The 21331-nt window shown below is 38.0% G+C and overlaps 1 protein-coding gene across 6 annotated transcripts in view; it reads right to left on the bottom strand.

Annotated features, from left to right (window-relative positions):
- Positions 1-21331, bottom strand: part of PDE3A (phosphodiesterase 3A) — a 325385-nt gene that overhangs the window by 8972 nt on the left and 295082 nt on the right. The window lies entirely within an intron of this gene.

Below are 21331 nucleotides of genomic sequence, written 5' to 3'. Positions count from 1 at the left end.
GAACGAACAAGCTGTTAGGCAGGTGAGGCAGAGACAAAAGCAGGAACAAATAAGCACTGATAATAGCCAACGTCATGTTTACATGAACCAATAATATTCTCTTTTTGTATATACTCATTCCATTGGAATTTTATAACTTGTAACCAGAAAAAAAGTTCTACCTTAGTATACCTCCTTTAAGAAATGTATCTTGGAAGACGTCTTCAAGATGTTAGATTAGAGGAATCTGGTACTTTCCTCCTCCATAAAGAAGAACCTCTGGAGTAAGTAGGTAATCAGACTTATCATCTAAAATATAATTCTGAATTCAACAGAAATGACTGGAAAATATCTAAAGTAAGGAAGAAGAGAGAATTAAGGTAGCCTGCTCAGCTGGGATCGTCTATGAGCCTGGAGAGGCTCCCTAATATGAGGAAAAATTAAGTCAGTGAACCCAGCCATCCACATTCCCACCATGGACTCCTGCACTCCTAGCCATGGGAGAGTCTGTCAACCCATGCGGTGCCTGAAATTGATATAGACAACTGCCCGGAAATCATGTGATGGCATTGCTTCAAAGAGGGAGCTCATACCACGACTCACACATCCTTCAAGTACTGAGCAGCTTAGGAGAGGCACATGTGACCCACTGCTGCCACCAATGGGGTCTGATGACTGGTTCACATCACATCCCTGTACCCAGCAAAATTTTACAACAGCCTTCCACTAATAACTGTACTCTAAGGCACTGAAGGAATCATAGATACTATTGATACTGTTACAGTCAAATAAACCATACAGAGACTACACTACTGCCTGCACCCAAAATGAAAGCCAGGGAACTTTATCCAACCCACACCATAGATACACCTTCAGGTAAAAGTCTCCCTGAAAAAGATAATTTTGAAAATTGGAACAAGCAACTGCCACACCAGATACACAGATATCAATGCAAAGACTCAAGAAATGTGAAAAAGCAAGAAAACATGACACCTCCAAAAGAATGAAATAATTCTCCAGCAACAGATTCCAATGAATAAGAATTTTTTGAAATCCCAGATAAAGAATTCAAAATAACAATATTAAAGTCTATCTCAGTGAGATAGTCTACAACTCAGAAAAACAATTCGTAATATGAATGAGAAATTTACTAAAGAGACAGGTATCAAAAAAAGAACCAAAGAGAAACTCTGGAATGAATAATTCATTGAAAGAAATACAAAATACATTCAAAAGTTTAACAACAGATTAGATTAAGTTGAAGAAATAATCAGAATTTGAAGACATAATCCAGTCAGATGAACACTAAAAACATTAAAAAAATTTAACACTAAACCATAAACATAAATAATTAACAAAGCTTACATGACATATTTGAATTTTCAATGTCCCAGAAGGTGACAAGAAAATGAAAGAAAACTCGTTAACAAAATTATAGGTGAAAACTTCCCAAGTCTTACAAGAAGGGATTTAGACATCTAGATGTAGGAAGCTCAGAGAAACTCACACAAATACAATTCAAGGTCTTCTCCATGGTGCATTGTAGTCAAACTGTCAAAAGTCAAAACAGAGGGAATTCTACAAACAGCAAAAGAAAAGTATCTAATAACTTATAAGGAAACTCCCATCAGACTAACAGATTTCCCAGAAGAAATCCTTTAGGCTGGGAGATAATGGGACAATATATTCAAACTGCTAGAAGAAAAAAACCATATACCCAGCAAAGTTATCCTTCATAAACGAAGGAGAAATCAATAGTCTTTTCTCACATAAGCAAAGCTCAGAGAATTCACCACCACTAGACTAGCACTACAAGAAATACCTAAGGGAGGCCTACATGTGAAAGCAAAAGGATATCTATTATTTTGAAAACACATGAAAGTATAAAGTCCCCTGGTAGAGCAAACACAAATAAGGAAATGAAAGGAATCAAATGTTACCACTACAGAAAACCACCCAAATGCAGTGATAAACAGCAAGGAGAAAGAAAGGAACAAAGATATACAAAACAGTTATAAACAAATTAACAAAATGACAGGAATAAGGACTCAGATATCGACAATAACCTTGAATGTAAACAGAAAAAGATTTCCACTTATAAGACATAGAATGGGTGAACTGATTAAAAAACGTAACTATGTGCTAAGAAACTCATCTCACTTGTAGACAGATATAGATTAGAAGAAAAAGAAAAGACATATAGACAGGAATTAAGACAGAAAAATATACTTCATCCAAACAAAACAGAAAAGCAAGAGTAGCTACACTTATGTTAGATCAAACAGAGATTAAGTCAAAAACAGTAAAAACAGACATAGTCATTCTGTATCCTCTCAGAATAAGGAAGAAAAAGCATTTGATAAAATTCAACATGATTTCATGATAAAAACTAAAAATACTAGAAACATGCCTCAATATAATAAACACCACACATAATAAAACCACAGCTAATATCATATTAAATGTGGAAAGTTGAAAGCCTTTCCTCTGTTGGGAACCCAACCGTGTGAATACTTGCAAAGCGAGTTTCACAAGACGGGTGGTCGAGCCCAGACACAGGGACACCTGATAGAGGGAAGTTGAGATAAAGTTGAGTCAGGAACAGAAAAAAGGAGAATCCTGTTAAAAGATAACCAGATGATCGGAACCAGAAAATCCTGCAGTCACAAGGAACAATGTCTCGATGTAAATGTTTTTTATGGGCACCAGGAATGACTATCACCTTTTACGACCACTGATTGTGTGTCTCTGCCATCCTTATTGTATAGAGTATGCGAATTAGTGATCTGTTTTTTCTCTTACACTGATGTAAACTAAAGCCTGAAAAATATATATAATCGAAGCCTTTAAGAAATAAAGTTGCTGGTGGAGCACTCACTCCCCAGACCTCCTGATCCCACTCTTCTGTCTCCTATTTTTCCTGCGCACCCTCTGATCAGGTTTTGAATCCTCTTGCTGGCCGAGAGTTCCCGCCATTCCTCTAAGAACTGGAAAAAAACAAGGTGCTCACTATCACTGTGGCTATTCGAAATTGTACTAGAAATCTTACTCAGAGCAATCAGGCATTCAAATTGGAAAAGAGGAAATCAAATTGTCCCTCTTTGTAGATGACATAATCCTATATCTAGAAAAACATAGACTCTACCGAAAAACCTAGATCTGCTGAATACATTCAGTAAAGTTACAGAATACAAAAATCAATATATAAAACAAATTAAGATGGCAATCCGTTTTGCAATAGCTAAAAAAAAAAAGTAGAAATAAATTTAACCAAGGTGGATAGAGACCTCTACATGAAAAACTACAAAAATTTGATGAAATATGTTAAAGACAATACAAGCAAATGCAAAGACATCCCATGAACATGGATCTGAAGTACTAATATTGTTAAAAACACCATTCTACCCAAGCAGTCTACAGACTCAATGCAATCTTTATTTAAAAAAAAAAAAAAAAAAAAAAAAACTAAAAAAAAACTGGAAAACAAATCTAAAATTCCTATGGTACCAAAAAAGAATCTGAATGGCCAAAGCATTCTGAATAGAAAGAAGAGAGCTGGAGGCATCACACTACTTGACTTCAAAATATACTACAAGGGTATAGTAAAAAAACAAAAACAAACAAACAAAAAAAACCAAGAGCATGGTGTTGGTATAAAAACAGACAGGTAGACCAACAGAACTAAGAATTCAGAAATAAATGCATATATTTATAGCCAACTGATTTATGACAAAGGTGCCAAGAACATACATTGAAGAAAGGACATCTTAAATAAGTGGTGCTGGGAAATGTGGATATCTATATGCAGAAGAATAAAACTTGACTCCATTTCACACCATATACAAAAAAACCTCAAAATAGATTAAAGACATAAGCGTAAGACCAGAAACTATAAAACTGTTAGAAGAAAATATAAGAGAAATTCTGTAGGACACTGACCTAAGCAAAGATTACTCTGGCTAAAACCTCAAAAACCCAGGCAACAAAAACAAATACAGACAAATGGGACTAAACTAAAAAGTAAAACCTTCTGTACAGCAAAGGAATCAACACAGTGCATAGAAAGTCTATGGAATGGAAGAAAATAAATGCAAATTGTTCATACAACACAGGACTAATGTCCAGAATGTACAAGAAAATCAAATAGTTAAAAAACAAAAACAAAAAATGACAAACCCACAGCCAATATCATACTGAATGGACAAAAACTGGAGGCATTCCTTTTGAAAACCAGCACAAGACAAGGATGCCCTCTCTCACCATTCATATTCAACATGGTATTGGAAGTTCTGGCCAGGGCAATCAGTCAAGAGAAAGAAATAAAGAGTATTCATATAGCCAAAGAGGAAGTTAAAGTGTCTCTGTTTGCAGATGACATGATTGTATATTTTAAAAACCCCATCATCTCAGCCCAAACTCTCTGTAAGCTGATAAGCACCTTCAGCAAAGCCTCAGGATACAAAATCAATGTGCAAAAATAACAAGCTGTCCTGTACACCAATAATACAGAACCAAATCATGCGTGAACTCCCAAACAACTGCTACAAGGAAAATAAAATACCTAGAAATACAATTAACAAAGGATGTGAAGGACCTCTTCAAGAAGAACTACATGTCACTGTTCAAGGAAATAAGAGAGGTCACAAACAGATGGAAAAACATTCCATGCTCATGAATAGGAAGAATCGATATTATGAAAATGGCCATAATGCCCAAAGTAGTTTATAGATTCAGTGCTATCCCCAACAAGCTACCATTGACTTTCTTTACAGAATTAGAGAAAAAAACAACTTTAAATTTCATATGGAACCAAAAAAGAGCCCATGTAGCCAAGACAGTCTTAAGCAAAAAGAACAAAGCTGGAGGCATCACACTATCTGCCTTCAAACTATACTATAAGGCAACAGTAATCAAAACAGCATGTTACTGGTACCAATACATAGACCCATGGAACAGTACAGAGGCCTCAGTAATAATGCCACACATCTACAACCATCTGATCTTTGACAAACCTGACAAAAACAAGCAATGGGGAAATAATTCCCTATGTAAGAAATGGCATTGTGAAAACTGACTAGCCATATACAGAAAGCTGAAACTAGATCCCTTCCTTACACCTTATTCAAAAATTAACTTAAGATGGATTAAAGACTTACATGTATGACTAAAACCATAAAAACCCTAGAAAAGAACCTAGGCAATATCATTTGGGACATAGGAATGGGCAAAGACTTCATGACTCAAACACCAAAAGCAATGGCAACAAAATCCAAAATTGACAAATGAGATCTAATTAAAGAGCTTCTGCACAGGAAAAACAAAATAAAACAAACAAACAAACAAACAAAAACCTATCATCAGAACAGGCAACCTACAAAATGGGAGAAAATTTTTGCGATCTATCCATCTGACAAAGGGCTAATATCCAGAATCTACAATGAGCTTAAATTTACAAGAAAAAAAAAAAAAAAACCATCAAAAAGTGGGCATAGGATATGAACTGACACGTCTCAAAAGAAGACATTTATGTAGCCAACAAACATATAAAAGAAAGCTTTTCATTACAGATCATTAAAGAAATGCAAATCAAAACCATGAGATACCACCTCACACCAGTTAGAATGGTGATCATTAAAAAGTCAGGAAACAGATGCTGAAGAGGATGTGGAGAAATAGGAATCCTTTTACACTGTTGGTGGGAGTATAAATTAGTTCAACCATTGTGGAAGATAGTGTGGCAGCTTCTCAAGGATCTAGAGCTAGAAATATCATTTGACCTAGCAATCCTATTACTGGGTATATACCGAAAGGATTATAAATCTTTGCTATAAAGATACATACACAAATTGTTTATTGCGGCACTGTTCACAATAGCAAAGACTTGGAACCAACCCAAATGCCCATCAATGATAGACTGGTTAAAGAAAATGTGGCACATATACACCATGGAATACTATGCATCCATAAAAAAAAGGATGAGTTCAACTAATATCAGAGCAGAACTGAGGGAGATGGAGACAAAAAAACCCTTCAAAAAATCAGTAAATCCAGGAGCTAGTTTTTTGAAAAGATCAACAAAAAAGACCACTAGCCAATAAATATAAAAGAAAAGGGAGAAGAATCAAGTAGATGCAGTAAAAAACGAAAAAGAGGCTATCACTACCAATTCCACAGAAATATAAACTACCATCAGAGATTACTACAAACAAATCTATTCACATAAACCAGTAAACCTGGAAGAAATTGATAAATTCCTGGACACTTGCACCCTCCCAAGCCTAAACCAGGAAGAAGTTGAAACCTTGAACAGACCAATAACAAGGGCCGAAGTTGAGGCAGCAATTAAGAGCCTACCAACCAAAATAAGTCCAGGTCCTGATGGGTTCACAGCTGAATTCTACCAGACGTACAAAGAGGAGCTGGTACCATTCCTTCTGAAACTATTCCAAACAATACAAAAAGATGATGAACATAGATATAAAAATCTTCAATAAAATGCTGGCAAACCAATTGCAACAGCACATCAAAAAGCTTATCCATCATGATCAAGTAGGCTGCATCCCAGAAATGCAAGGCTGGTTCAACATATGCAAGTCGATAAACATAATACACAACATAAACAGAACCAAAGACAAAAACCACATGATGATCTCAATAGATGCAGAGAAGGTCTTTGACAAAATTCAACAGCGCTTTATGCTAAAAACTCTCAATAAACCAGGTATCAAAGGAACATATCTCAAAATAATTTAGGTTATGTATGACAAACCTACAGCCAATAACATACTGAATGGGCAAAAACTTAGAAGCATTTCCTTTGAAATACAGAACTAGACAAGGATGACCTTTCTCAACACTCCTATTCAATATAGTATTGAAAATTCTAGCCACAGCAATTAAGCAAGAAAAAAAAAAAAATAAAGGGTATTCAATTAGGAAAGGAGGAAGTCAAATTATCTCTGTTTGCAGTTGACATGATTGTATGTTTAGAAGACCCTATCATCTCAGCCCAAAATCTCCTTAAATTGATAAGCAACTTCAGCAAAGTCTCAGGATACAAAATCAATGTGCAGAAATCACAAGCATTTCCATACACCAGTAACAGATTAACAGAGAGCCAAATCATGAGCAAACTGCCATTCACAATTGCTACAAAGAGAATAAAATACCTAGGAATACAACTAACAAAGGATGTGAAGGACCTCTTCAAGGAGAACTGCAAACCACTGCTCAAGGAAATAAGAGAGGACACAAACAGATGGAGAAGCATTCCATGCCATGGTTAGGAAGAATCAATATCATGAAAATGATATTGCCCAAAGTCATTTATAGATTAAACGCTATCCCCATCAAGCTACCAATGACCTTCACAGAACTGGAAAAAACCATCTTAAACTTCATATGGAACCAAATGAGAGCCCGCAGAGCCAAAACAATCCTAAGCAAAAAGAACAAAGCTGGAGGCATCACACCACCTGACTTCAAACTATACTGCAAGGCTACAGTAATCTAAACAGCATGGTACTGGTACCAAAGCAGAGATATAGACTAATGGAACAGAACAGAGGCCTTGGAGGCAACGCCACACATCTACAACCATCTGATCTTTGACAAACCTGACAAAAACAAGCAATGGGAAAAGGATTCCCTGTTTCATAAATGGTGTTGGGAAAACTGGCTAGCAGTGTGCAGAAAGCAGAAACTGGACCCCTTCCAGACACCTTACACTAAAATTAACTCCAGATGGATTACAGACTTAAACATAAGACCTAAAACCATGGAAACCCTAGAAGAAAACCTAGGCAAAACCATTCAGGACATAGGCACAGGCAAGGACTTCACGACTAAAACACCAAAATCATTGGCAACAAAAGCCAAAATAGACAAATGGGATCTAATTAAACTCCAGAGCTTCTGTACAGCCAAAGAAACAATCATTAGAGTGAACCGGCAACCAACAGAATGGTGAAAACTTTTTGTAATATAGCCATCTGACAAACGGCTAATATCCAGAATCTACGAAGAACTAAAACAGATTTACAAGAAACAAACAAACAAACCCATCCAAAAGTGGGCAAAGGATATGAACAGACACTTTTCAAAAGAAGACCTATATGAGGCCAACAAACATATGAAAAAATGTTCATCATCACTGAATATTAGAGAAATGCAAATCAAAACCACATTAATATACCACCTCATGCCAGTTAGAATGGCAGTCATTAAAAAATCTGGAGACAACAGATGCTGGCGAGAATGTGGAGAAATAGGAACAATTTTACACTGTTGGTGGGAGTGTGAATTAGTTCAGCCATTGTGGAAGACAATGTGGTGCTTCCTCAAGGACCTAGAAATAGAAATTCCATTTGACCTAGCAATCCCATTACTGCGTATATACCCAAAGGATTATAAATAGTTCTACTATAAAGACACATACACACTTATGTTCATAGCGGCACTGTTTACAATAGCAAAGACCTGGAACCAACCCAAATGCCCATCGAGAATAGACTGGACAAGGAAAATGTGGCACACAAACACCATGAAATAGTATGCAGCCGTAAAACATGCTGAATTCTTGTCCTTTGTAGGGACATGGATGAATCTGGAAACCATCCTTCTCAGCAAACTGACACAGAACAGAAAATGAAACATCATATGTTCTCACTCATAGGCAGGTGTTGAACAATGAGAACACAGGAACAGAGGGAGGGGAGCATCACACACTGGGTTCTGTTGAGGGGGGCAAGGGAGGGACAGTGGGGGGGTGGGGAGGTTGGGGATGGATAACATGGGGAGAAATGCCAGATGTAAGTGATGGGGGGGATGGAGGCAGCAAACCACATTGCCATGTGTGTACCTATGCAATAATCCTGCATGATCTACACATGTACCCCAGAACCTAAAGTATAATAAAAAATAAAAATAAAAATAAAATGGATGAGTTCATGTCCTTCACAGGGACATGGATGAAGCTGAAAACCATCATTCTCAGCAAAGTAACACAAGAACAGAAAACCATACACTGTATGTTCTCACTTATAAGTGGGAGTTGAACAATGAGAACACATGGACACACGGAGGGGAACATCACACACGGTGGCCTGTTGGGGCATGGGGGCTAGGGGAGGGATAGAACTAGGAGAAACACCTAATATAGATGACGAGTTGATGGGTGCAGCAAACCACCATGGCACGTGTATACCTATGTAAAAAAACCTACATGTTCTGCACATGTACCCCAGAACTTAAAGTATAATAATTAAAAAAAAATCAGGCAAAGGATATAAAATGGCAACACAGAAGAAATACAGATGGCCAAAAAATACGTGAAATGATGTTCAACCCCACTAGTACTCAAAGAAATGCAAAGAGAAAGGAGATTTTTTTCAGTCTTCACACTGTCTAGGATTAAAATGATCAACAATATCTGAAATTGGTGAGGAAGAGTGTGGAGAAATGGTCATTATTAATGGGAAGGTAAATTGTGATAGTCATTCTGGCATCTCTATTAAGGTAAATTGTGATAGCCTTTCTAGCAGGCACTATTAAAACCAAAGATGTGCAAACCAGACTCTGAAGCAGCAACTTTACTACTTTGAATTTATATGACAAAATTGCTCACAGCGATATGCAGAGATGTTAAGTACAAGAAGGTACATTGCACTAATAATTAATAATGTAAAAATAATCAGAAATAATGTAAAAATTCATCAACAAATATTGGATTAAAGAGATACTACAATCATAAAATTGAATGCTATGCAGTTATTTATAAGAATAAAATACACAGGGAGGGAAACATCACATATGGGTCCTGTTGAGGGTGGGGGAAAAGGGGAGGGAGAGCATTAGGACAAATACCTGTTGCATGCGGGGCTTAAAACCTAGATGATGGATTGATAGGGGTAGCAAACCACCATGGCAAATGTATGTTTATGTAAAAAACATGCACTTTCTGCACATGTATCCCAGAACTTAAAGTGAACTTAAAAAAAAAAAGAATCAAATGACTAAAGGTATACTGGCAAGAAAAGATCTTTAGACATATAGTTCAGTAAAAAGTATTCTGAAGAATAGCAGAAAAAGAAAAAGACGTTGGCAAAGACATGAATAGACATTTCTCTAAATAAGACATACAAATAGCCAAAAGTTATTTGGAAAATGCTCAATATCACTAATCTCCAGGAAAATGCAAATCAAGATGACAATGAGATATCATCTTGATGAACAGATAAAGAAAATGTGATACACATATACTATGGAATGTTGTCATAAAATGAATAAAATCATGCCATTTGCAGCATCATAAATGGAACTGGAGAAATGTTAAACAAAATAAGCTTAGTAAAGAAAAATATCGCACGTTTTCACTCATATGTGGGAACTGAGATTAGAACGACAGACACCAGAGCCTGAGAAGGGTGTATTAGTTGGGGGTTAGGAGGAATTAAAAGATAATGATTAATGAGTATAGACATACTAGTTAGAATGAGTAAGTTCTTATCTTTGATAGCAGAGTAAGGTGACTAATGTTAAGCATAATGTATTGCATACTTCAAAACAACAAGAAGAGGGGATTTTCCAACACATAGAAATGATAAATACATCCCGGTGCAGCGGCTCATGCTTGTTATCCCAGCACTCTGGGAGGCCAAGGCAGGTGGATCACTTGAGGTCAGCAGTTCAGACCAGCCTGGCCAACATGGTGAAATCCTGTCTCTACTAAAAATACAAAAATTAGCTGGGCATAGTGGCACATGTCTGTAATCCTAGCTACTTGGCCGAGGATGAGGCAGGAGAATTGCTTGAATCCGGGAGGCAGAGATTGCAGTGAGCTGAAATTGTGCCATGCACTACTGCACTCCAGCCTGGGGGACAGAATGAGACTCTGTCAAAGAAAGAGGAGAGGAGAGGAGAGGGGAGGGGAAGAGAGGGAAGGGGAGGGGAGGGAGAAAAAGACAGAGAGAGGAGGAGGAGGAAGAAGGAGGAAAGAATACTCGAGGTGATGGATACCCTAAGTATCCTGGTTTAATCATTACAAATTCTATGTATATAACAAAATACCACATGTACCCCACATAAATATGTTCAAATATATATTGATTAAAAATACAAAGTTGTTTATAACATAAGACATGGAAATGTAAATGAAAACTATAATATAAGAACACTATTCCTACTGGAATAGCAAAAATGAAAATGACTATAAAAAAACAAGTGTAGGCAAGGAATTTAACAATCAGAACTAATATATTGCTTATAGTAATGTACATTTTTACATCTACTTGGGAAAACTATTTGGTTCTATCTATTAATCTGAATAAATGAGTACACTACTTAAAAAAATAAACTCAAATCTTATTCTCATATATTCCAAACATTAGTTTATCTTCTAGACTATAGGGTCTTTGAGGGAGCCTTGTATAGACCTGTATAGATCTTATATATCAGGAAATATTCATTTAAAAAATAAATACATTTTCTTTGACCAAATGATTTAAACTTTTCAACATGGAAATATTAACAATAATTTTCACAGAATTACATCCTTTGAGGAAAAATAATAAACCCAATTCAAACAGAAAAAAATTACATATTTTAAAGACGGCTATTTAAATTAATGTCAGCATTCACTATTTAGGCTTCTAATTCCTTATCTATTTATGAATCACCTGATATGTACCAAATATTGTCCTTAGTTTTAGTTACCCTCTGATAAACAAGATAAATATGATGCTTGCCATCAGCAAGCTTTTCCTCTAGTAAGAAGATAGTGAACACGCAGGTACAATTACACTGAGTCTTATGGAGTCTTCGAAAGCTGGCAGAAATGGAGTGAGATGACCCAGTTGGTACAATATTGTATGAAGGTGGTGGCTGAATTAGGAGAGGGGTAATGAAAATGAAGGTAAGTCAATAAATACAAAATATATTTGTATGGTAGAATTAACAGAACTTGGCAACTGATTAGAGGTAGGAAATAAAGAAGGAGGGATCAAAGACAATGCCGTTTTCTGGCCTGAGCAGTTGAGTATGTTATAAGATGTTAAGAGAAAGGGAAGGTTGGATGAGAAGTAGATCTGATGGTGTATTAGTCCATTTTCATGCTACTTATAAGGACATATCTGAGACTGGGTAATTTACAAAGAACAAAGAGGTTTAATGAACTCACAGTGCCACACAGCTGGGGAGGCCTCACAATCATGGCAGAAGGCAAAAGCCGTGTCTTACATGGTGGCAGGCAAAAAGACAATGAGAGAGCCAAGTAAAAGAGGAAACCCCTTATAAAATCATCAGATCTCATGACTCATTTGCTACCAGGAGAACAATATGGGGGAAACTGCCCCCATGATTCAAGTGTCTCCCACTGGGTCCCTCCCACAACATATGAGAATTATCAGAGCTACAATTCAAAATAAGATTTGGATGGGGACACAGTCAAACCATATCAGAAGGGAATTAATACAGGTATTCTGAACAGGAATTGTCTGGAAGACCTCTAAGTAGAGAGGTAAAGTGGGCAGCTTGTCAAGGGCTTAGAAGAGAGGTCTGCTGTTTTCCAAGCTACCAGAATATCATGTAGCTCTCAGTACCCTCATCTAAATGACGATTTGACTTGAGCCAAGAATTCAGAAGTTCAGCTAAGATCCTTCCATTAGACTGTGAATTTCCCTGGTGTATTAGTCCATTTTCATCCTACTATCAAAAACTGCCTGAGACTGGGTAATTTATAAAGGAAAGAGGTTTAATTGACTCACAGTCCCACAGGGCTAGGGAGGCCTCAGAAAATGTATAATCATGGCAGAAGAGGAAGCAAACATGTCCTTCTTCACATGTTGGCAAAAAGAGAGAAGAGCCAAGCAAAGGGGGAAAAGCCACTTATAAAACTATTAGATCTCATAAGAGCTTACTATCCCAAGAACAGCAGTATGACAATAACCACCTCCATGATTCAATTACCTCTGACTGGGTCCCACCCACAACACACGGGGATTATAGGAACTAGAATTCAAGATGAGATTTGGGTGGCGACATAGCCAAATCATATTATTCTGCCCCTGACCCCTCCCAAAGCTAATATCCTTACATTTCAAAACACAATCTTGCCTTTCTAAAATTCCCCCAAAGTCTTAACTTATTCCAGCATTAACCCAAAAGTCCAAGTCCAAGATCTCATCTGAGACAAGGCAAGTCCTTTCTGCCTAGAAGCCTGCAAAATTAAATGCAAGTTAGTTACTTCCAAGATACAATGGGGGTACAGGCATTAGGTAAATACAGTCATTCCAAATGGGAGAAATCTGCCAAAAAAAAAAAAAAAAAAAGAGGGGCTACAAACCTCATACAAGTCTAAAATTTTCACTAGTACAGTTAAACCTTAAAGGTCAATAATGATCTCCTTTGATTCCATGTCTCACATCCAGGTCAAACTGATGCAAGAAGTGTGCTCCTACAGCCTTGGGCAGATTTGCCCCTGTGGCTTTGCAGAGTACAGCACCCCACAGCTGCTTTCACAGGCTAGAATAGACTATCTGTGGCTTTTCCAGATGTACAGTGCAAGCTGTGGGTGGATCTACCATTCTAGGGTCTGGAGGACGGTGGCCCTCTTCTCACAGCTCCACTGGGAGTACACCAGTGAGGACACTGTGTGGTAGCTCCAACTCCACATTCCCTTCCATACTGCCTTAGCAAAGGTTCTCCATGAGGACCCTACCCCTGTAGCAAACTTCTGGGACATCCAGGCATTTCCATACATCCTCTGTAATCTAGGCAGAGGTTCCCAAACCTCAATTGCTGTCTTCTGCATACCCACAGGCCTAACATGATGCAGAAGTTGCCAAGGCTTGGGGCTTGACCCCACTGAAGCCATGACCTGAGCTGTACATTGACCCCCTTTTGCCATGGCTGAAGCAGCTGGCACTCATGGCACCAAGTCCCTGGGTTACACACAGCAGGTGGTTTGGGGCCTGGCCTGTGAAACAAATTTTCCCCCTAGGCCTCTAGGCCTGTAATAGGAGGGGCTGCCGCTAAGGTCTCTGACATGCCCTGGGGTCATTTTCTCCATTGTCTTGGCAATTAACATTTGGCTCCTTTTTACTTATGCAAATTTCTGCAGCCCACTTGAATTTCTCCTCAGAAAATGAATTTTTCTTTTCTATCACATCCTCAGGCTGCAAATTTTCTGAAATTTTATTCTCAGCTTTCCTCTTAAACATAAGCTCCAATTCCAGACCATGTATTTCTGAATACATAAAACTGAATGCTATTAATAGCACCCAAATCACCTCTTGAACACTTTTCTGCTTAGAAATTTCTTCTGCCAGATACCCTAAATCATCTCATTCAAGTTCAAAGTTTCACAGATCTCTAGAGCTTGGGCAAAATGCCACCAATCTCTTTGCTAAAGCAAAGTAAGAGTGACTTTTACTCTAGTTCCCAAGAAGTTCCTCATCTTCATCTGAGACCACCTCAGCCTGGACTTTATTGTGCATATCAGTATCAGCATTTTGGTCAATGTCATTCAACAAGTCACTAGGAAGTGACTTGTCATGCAACAAGTCACTAGTAAGTGACAAACTTCCCCACATTTTACTGTCTTCTGAGTCCTCTGTATTTGTTTTCACACTGCTGATAAAGACATACCCAAGACTGGGAAATTTACAAAAGAAAGAGGTTTACTGGACTTACAGTTTCACATGGCTGGAGAGACCTGACAATCATGGCGGAAGGCAAGAAGGAACATCCCATAGTCTTAGGCAGCTCTGCCCCTGTAGCTTTGCAGGGTACAGCCTCCCTCCTGGCTGCTTTCACAGGCTGGCATTGAGTGTCTGCAGCTTTTCCAGTCACATGGTACCAACTGTCAGTGGATCTACCATTCTGGAGTCTGGAGGACAGTGGCCCTCTTCTCACAGCTCCATTAGGGAGTGCCCCAGTAGTAAATCTGTGTGGTGGCTCTAACCCCACATTTCCCTTCCACATTGCCCTAGCAGAGGTTCCCCATGAGAGCTCCACCCCTGCAGCAAACTTCTGCCTGGACATCCAGGAATTTCCATGAATCCTCTGAAATCTAGGTGGCGGTTCCCAAACCTCAATTCTTGACTTCTGTGCACCCACAGGCTCAACATTACATGGAAGCTACCAAGGTTTGGGGCTTCCACCCTTTCGAGTAACAGCCCAAGCTGTACCTTGGCCTCTTTCAGCCACAACTGGAGGACCCAGGATGGAGGGCACCAAGTCCCTAGGCTTCACACTCCTTGGCGACCCTGGGCCCAGCCCATGAAACCACTTTTTCCTCCTAGGCCCCCAGGCCTGTGATGGGAAGGGCTGCCATGAAGACCTCTGAAATGTGCTGGAGAAATTTTCCCCATTGTCTTGGGGATAAACATTCAGCTCATTACTTATGCAAATTTTTGCAGCTGGCTTGGATTTCGCCTCAGAAAATGGGATTTTCTTTTCTATTGCATTGCCAGGCTGTAAATTTTCTGAATTTTTATGCTGTGCTTCCCTTATAAAATGGAATGCCTTTAAGAGCATCCAATTGCCTCTTGAATGCTTTGCTGCTTAGAAATTTCTTCCACCAGATACACTAAATCATGTCTCTCAAGTTCAAAGTTCCACAAATCTCTAGTGAAGGGCATAATGCTGCCAGTCTCTTTGCTAAAATATAACAAGAGTCATATTTGCTCCAGTTCCTAACAAGTTCCTCATCTCCATCTGAGACCACTTTGGTCTGGATTTTATTGTTCATATCACTATCAGCATTTTTATCAAGGCCATTCAATGCAGAAAGTTCCAAACTTTCCCATATTTTCTTGTTTTCTTCTGATCCCTCCAAACTATTCCAACCTTTTCCTGTTGCCCAGTTCCAAAGTTGCTTCCACATTTTTGGTTGTCTTTTCAGCTGCACCCCATTCTACTGGTACCAATGTACTGTATTAGTCCATTTTCACTCTGCTGACAAAGACTATATACCTGAGACTGGGCAATTTATAAAGGAAAGAGGCTTAATGGAGAACTCACAGTTCCATGTTGCTGGGGAAGCCTCACAATCATGGGGGAAGGCAAAGAGAAGCAAGTCACATCTTATATGGATGGCTGCAGGGAAACTCCTCTTTCTAAAACCATCGAATCTCGTAAGGCTTATTCACTAATATGAGAACAGTGTGGAAAACACTTGCCACTATGATATAATTACCTCCCACTGGAGCCCTCCACAACACATGGGAATTCAAAATTAGATTTGGGTGGAGACATAGCCAAACCATATCGCCCTCCAATCTCTAGGAAGTTCGAAAATTTCCCTCATTTTCCTGTCTTCTTCTGCCCTCCAAACTATTCCAACCTCTGCCTGTTACTCTGTTCCAAAGTTGCTTCCATATTCTTGGGTATCTTTACAGCAGCATCCCAATTCTGGTACCATCTTACTATATTAGTTCATTATTCTCACCCTGCTATAAAGAAATCCTCAGACTGGATAATTTATAAAGAAAAGAGATTTAATTGACTCACAGGACTATGGAGGCCTCATGAAACTTATAATCATGGTGGAAGGGGAATCAAACACATCCTTCTTCACATGGTGGCACAAAGAGAGAGGTGCCAAGGAAAGGGGAAAAAAGCCCCTTATAAAGCCATCAGATCTTGTGAGAACTCACTCACTATCATGAGAACAGCACCATGGGGGTAACTGCCCCTGTGATTCAGTTACTTCCCACCAGGGAACTGCGAAGTTCTAGACTTTAGTAAAATATATGGTAAACATTTACTAAATGAGTAATTTTCTCTCTAGTTTTTGTTCCACAGTTTCAGGTAAATAATGAAGTATTGATAAGTGGTAAAAATAAAACTAATATGAAAAAGTGGTCTACAGGAGATTCTAATTGAGACTGCGTTAAAGAGTTAACAGTTCACGCTGACTGTGGTGTCTCATGCAGCCTGTAATCCTAGCTACTTGGGAGGCTGAAGCAGGAAAATCACTTGAGGTCAGGGGTTCAAAACCAGTCTGAGAAACAGTGAGGCCCTGTCTCTACAGAAATAAAGTGAGACTACTGTCTCTACAAAAGTAAATAAACATTTTTTTTTAAGTGCAGGTTAGCAGGAAGATCAAAAGGGATATTTGGGTCTACTTAATGAAGTAGATATGACTTACAGTAAATAGAAGAAAATAAAAGAAAAACTTGATTAGCACAATAATGAAACAATAAAACAAAGCCAATTGATATGGGAGGTGACAAAGGAACTTTGAGGACATCTACCAACATGTTTGTGGAAGTGCTAGTCATTCATTTAACAGTTTTATTGCAATACGCTACAGAAATTTCTTACACTTTACAAAACAATAAATTTTTAAAATATAGAGAAGAAAAAGGATATTAAATTATCTTGAATTAATTTTGAACCATATAGACACAGAACAACAATTATTAAATTGAATGAGTGCTGAGGGAAATGAACACAGGCGGAGTCAAAAGCAAAAAATAAAAAATATATATTTATGGTTATTCATCATTTCTTCAAGAGATGGACTCTAACTGGCAAATACTTTCCAGGATGCTTCGGAAACAAAGATCAATTAGGCTCAGAGCTTGCCTTAAAAGAGCTTATACTCTCTCTCTAAGAGAGAGTGCCAAGAAGATAAAAACTGAAATACATTTGCTATGTTTTATGACAGACATATTCTTGTGACCAAGATGGGCTTGCCATTCCTCTCAGTTTGACTCAGTTTTAGACTTCTAGACTGTAGGACTCTGACCTCCCTCTTGTGAGAGCATTTACTTTAGAAAACCTGTAACAGCAAATTCTTTCTCTGCCCCTCTGGAATATAGGTAAATCTTCTCCCAGCCTCTAACTAGCTTTACAGTCTCACAAAATAAAATTTTAATTTTAAAAAAAAGGTTTAAATGAAGGAAGAAGGGATGGAAGGAAAGAAGAAAGGTAGGCCAGCAGGCAGGCCTATCTCTTAGTCTCTGTGGGAAGGTAGGAGCCCAGCTTTAGTACGTACCAATTAACAGGTGGCTTGATCACACTAGCCAACGCCCCCATAATGTCCTCCAGCCCTTTTTCACTAGCTCACAGCAGCATTTAACTCCCCTCCTGCCTTTTGCTTCAACAGAGTTCTATCATCTGTCTCCTCTATCACAATAGTCTTCAATAAAGCTTTCATTGCCATTTTTAACAAATGTCTGGTGCAATCTCTTTGATACGTCAATCCATGGCAACACTAAAGACTCAAACTGTAGAAAATTAGGTAGAATTTTTTTTTTAAAGTCCTGGTGCCTGGGCTGGATCTAAGTAATGAGAATTAAATACACTGGGTGAAAAGGGGCCAGAAGTATTCCAAGCAAAGTTTGAAGAACAGGACATAGGCAAAAGTGTATGGAGCACAGGTCATGATCCCTTACATCAATTCCTTATTTGAAAGCTTCCTAACAAGGCAATAGATATAATTGAAATTAAAATAAATTTGAATTCTTTCTATGAAAGTCAATAAAATATATTATTACATCAGATTTTTTAAAAGCAACTTAAAAATTACTCTTCTACCTCAACCTGTCTCTTTCTAGTTTGTTTTTGTTATAGTTAAGTACAAATCAAATTCTATTGAGAATTTTTTTTACAATTAATATACTTTTTAATCGAATCCTTTGAATCAAGAGTTACAAAGGACCCTGGCTGAAGGACAGGTTTGAATCACAGTTGTAGCAAACACTCTTCAGTTCAAGGTGATTACTTAAAGTTACACATTGATGGCAGTACATTCATAGGGAAGCAGCTAACAAAAGCTCAATTTTCCTCTTTGTTCCTTTTAGGACAGTCCCCATGAGAGCAGCTGTTCTCTTATTAATACTGTTAAATGTTAGCAATAAACCTCTCTGGAATTATACTGAATAAGAAGGTGACGTAGAAGAAAGTTTGTACCAAATAAATTTGCGTAGATTAGAGTCTGCAGGTGGTCTGAAACATGCCTGTATTGAGAGCCAAATTGTTCAATACTGGAACCTTTTGAAAGCAGAACAAAGAGCCTTTCATTGCTCAAATTCTAAATGCAGCTTAGTACTTCATTAGAAACCTCTTAGTTCGCTGTAGGAATCTTTCAGATTTAATTATGAGGTGGGGTAAAAACCTTCTCCTAGGATACCATATTGAAACATTTTATTCTGTGTTTCCTGGGACATCTCCAAGTTTTACAAACTGCAGAAGTTATCTGTGCTTATTTATTTTTTTCTGGAACCTAAGTATTAGGCGAAGTCAAGGTAACCGTCTTAGCCAATATGAACTCTGAAATTAAAATTACTGAAAGCCAAAAGCATTGAAGTTAAAAATTAAGAAACCTGGCTTTCCTTTCTGGTTCTACAACCTTGGGATGTCATTTAAATTTCTGAGCCTTAGTCTAATCTTATGTAAAGGAAGGCTGCTAAACTGTTAAGGATCGATTCCCCCTTCATTTCTAAAATTGCATTACTCTATGTGACCAATATTTAGAAAATACTAATGCTGCTCCATATTTATCATTTTCTTGGCTGTAAAGAAATACTTTAAAGATAAGATTTCCAAAGCTACAGTATCAAATCATTGTGAATGGGATATTTTTCAATTTTAATATAATGTGGTCAGTTAACTTTTGGAAGGTATTAGCGAACAATCCAAAAAACTCTCATTCCTCCTTTAGTGAACTTGATAAAAATGAGAAGGTATGACAACTCAACACTATAGAACAGAAAGAAATGGAATATGTGGCTATAAAATTTGCTGCTAAAGGTTAGGTTGACAAGCTGAGCCTGTTAAATCTCCCGGCCTGGGTCCTTCAATTCCCAATGCCTGAATCTGCATGTCTGTATTTTCCATGTGTGTGAGTTCAAACAGCAGTAAGTCAGGGCCCTGGGAACAAAGCTTTTCCAGAGGCTAAGCCGACAATACCTTCATTCAGTGGAAAAACTGTCTCATTCTTAGTAAGACAGTAAACTACCTGGCTCTTTGAAATGAAAACAAATAAAAAGAGAAAACTAATACATGTTTATTAAATGAAAAAAATGAATAAATAACTCATGAATTCCAAGTCTTGGCTTCTGGCTCTGAATCCCAAGATCAATACAGACTTTCTAATGGAAGCCTTTTGACTTGAATCAGATAAATAAAATATAATTACTTTGACAGTAGAGTATTGAAGAAAAACAACATTTATTTCCCCTATTCTGTAAAAAAATTAACAGATTGGCTAGATCTGACCTGAATCTCAATTTGCAAAAATCTACCTCATCAGTTCATAATTGATAATGACTTCTTTATGTTTGCTTCTGTGTGCCTACAACGGGGTACTTATATGAGGGCAAAATGGATCAGTACAAGGTTAATCTCCTTACAAGATAGTTGGAATGAACCAAGTTGTACATTTTCCTGACTGTTATAAAAAATAGGCAAAAAATGATCAGAATGTCTTTCATTGGTCGTATTTTTGGTAAGGGCTTTGGGAATATTAAGATTGTACTTTATCTGTAAAGGTAGACAGAAATCACATACTATGTTCTTAGGAACACAGGAATAGTATTTGTGCAATGTCATTGGACGGGTCATGGATTTTTACTAATTATGCTATTAGTCACTATTTGTTTCGTGACAGGATAAACAGGAGAGTAGATTTAGAGGCTTAAAGAAAAATGATTTTATAGTCGGTTAAGCTAAATAGGTTAGATTGGCCACATGATGCACTCCAGCCAATTACCAGATGTGATAGGTTCTGTCACTGTTGCTACCGCCCTGGTCCAAAGTCACAGTCATCTCTCACTTGGATAATTTCAAGTCTCCTAACTGCTCCCCCTATGTCTACTCTTGCTCCCTTCCCAATCACAGCATATTCTCAATAGGGCAGCTGCAGCAGTTGAGTTAAAATGTAAGTTGAGTGTACTGACTCTTCTGTTCAATACCAGTGACAACTTCCCATCTTACTCAGAGTAAAAGCCAAAACCCTTACCGTGTTTACTAAAGAGTTACTAAAGAGTCCTACCTTCCAAGCTTGTACAGGCTGACTTATTTGTTGTTGCTGTTGTTTCGCTGTGTTTTATTTTAGGCTTTTAGCATCTGAAGCTATGGTTTTTAGTTTCTGTCTCTAGTGATAAGCAGAAAAGAGGGATGAAGAAGGGGCTTTATTGGCCCAACCAGAAACAGAAACAAAGGACCCATGACTGTATTCTCTTCCTTGGACACCTTGGCTCCCCGCTGCCTCTGTCTTGCTGCTCCAGCTATCTCAGTTCTCCTGCTGCTCCCTGAACACCCCACCCAATGCACACCTTAGGACCTTTGCACAGGTTGCTTTCTCCCCTCCTTGGAATCCTCTTCCCACATATAGCCTCAGGGA

This window comes from Sapajus apella, unplaced genomic scaffold (assembly GCF_009761245.1).
Source record: "Sapajus apella isolate SASKATOON/1434 unplaced genomic scaffold, GSC_monkey_1.0 scaffold84, whole genome shotgun sequence".
NCBI classification, from domain to species: Eukaryota; Metazoa; Chordata; class Mammalia; order Primates; family Cebidae; genus Sapajus; species Sapajus apella.
Note: the sequence above shows the minus strand (reverse complement) of the source record. Positions and strands in the feature narration are given on the sequence as shown.